The sequence below is a fragment of the Morone saxatilis genome, unplaced genomic scaffold, assembly GCF_004916995.1.
Source record: "Morone saxatilis isolate NCDOM2014 unplaced genomic scaffold, NCSU_SB_2.0 Contig3, whole genome shotgun sequence".
NCBI lineage: Eukaryota > Metazoa > Chordata > Actinopteri > Moronidae > Morone > Morone saxatilis.
Genome location: NW_023339873.1, coordinates 1894951 through 1896645, shown reverse-complemented (window position 1 = coordinate 1896645; position 1695 = coordinate 1894951). Strand labels below are relative to the sequence as shown.

General features: G+C 39.8%; 1 protein-coding gene across 1 annotated transcript in view; it reads left to right on the top strand.

The window, feature by feature from the left end:
* Positions 1-1695, top strand: part of esr2b (estrogen receptor 2b) — a gene marked incomplete in the record, with an annotated part of 25246 nt that overhangs the window by 9217 nt on the left and 14334 nt on the right.

The following is a 1695-nucleotide window of genomic DNA, read 5'->3' as shown; positions in this document are numbered from 1 at the left end:
AAAATAGACCATAAAGCAGGTATGCTTTGGGGCGGGGCTACCTTGTGATTGACAGTGCAGTGACAATTTCTCACCTAAAACCTTTTCAGAAACATATTTTCATGTGGTTGTGAAAACTGGGCAAAACGCGCAAAACTGGGACCAGTTCCATGATACCTAAGTTTACAGTACAAGCTGTGATGTTTAACATCAACACATGATGGAACTCACAAATAGTGTACAAAGTTAATAACAAATATACTGTAACTATGTAAAATTATCTATAATTCCATGTGATTATCAACATGTTCAGGCTGGATGTGCACAAAGCTGCCATGTGACTGGAGCACAAGGACTTGTGGGACACAGCAAAGAACACAGGGCTTGTGTTCTTCAAAATAAATTAAAAGAATGCGGTAAGACTGCTTGTTGGAGGACTGTGTTAAAATGGGACAGACAGCTGGCCTGTTGTGACGTTTTCAGGGTATAAATGACACGTATCCCATTTTCACAGTGAACAGGTAAGGGTGTATTGTTTTGATGAAGGCCGCTTTGACCTGACATGTGAGAGACACATGTTTACTGTTGATGCGATTGACCTTGCAACTGTTTGGCATGATGTCTCCTGTCCACTCTGCTGTCACGTCACAGATGTCCAAAAGCTTAACAATAACAATATCTGAGCCTTCAAACTGAGCCCCGCATTACTTCACCTCTTTTGTACAGTGCAGTACAGTCTTGGTACACTTTCAAAATCTCACAAGGAAGTAAGTGTTATCAGCGATCAATATATTGCATTTGCCATGTATCTTTTGGTTGTGTAATATGTATTTATCTACCACATTTTAAATGATTAATTTAGATGGAGAAATACATTTTCTAGTTTGTTTTGATTTCGACTGTTCTTTTCTCTGACTCCATCTCCTGCTTGGGAAGGGGAAACTCTTGTGACCTTACCCTCATCAATGCCCCTTTTTTTTTTAAGCTGGAGCGACTTCTTTTCTCTTGCTCCATTTTCGCTCCAGTATATCAGAATCGCACCGGTTAACAAGCGAATTCTGCTGCTCTGCTCATTCCTAATCACACAGACAGCTGATCTTTCTAATTACTTCATGAATTGTGTGTTCATGGATAAGTGGGGTGTTGCTTCTTCTGCAACAATGAAGTTAAAAGGATCTGCAGGGAGGGGCTTTTCTCTTGCTGCCTGTGTGTGTCTTATCCGTGATTCCCCAGTGTGAGCTTTATCACACATCCTAAACAGCGAAAATTAAAAAAACAACGCAGCTTTTTAAAATCTTTTGGAGCGGTTTTAGTGGAGTGGGGTGTAATCTGAGTTGAGCAAGGAACAAAATATTTAATGGAAACAACAAAATTCATTTTCTTTTTTACAGTTGCTTGAGGTGGTTTCAAAAAGAGTAAATGCGCTACACTATTCCCGAGTAAGTTCTGACAGTGAACATTTAACTCATATGGCCGATAAACTGTTTCTGCTTAATCTCCTTCCACGGCTGTCATCCGTAGCAGGAAACAATCTCATATTACAGATAAACAGTAAAATATGTTTGTGAAATGATTTTAAATGACAAATAGTAAACACAATAACAGAATCTGGATCCATATCTGATCAGCACAGTTTGACAGTTTGATCTGAGTTTGGTGCGTTGAGCTGGACGGACTCACTGAGAATGAGCTGTCAATCACAAGGTAGCCATGCCC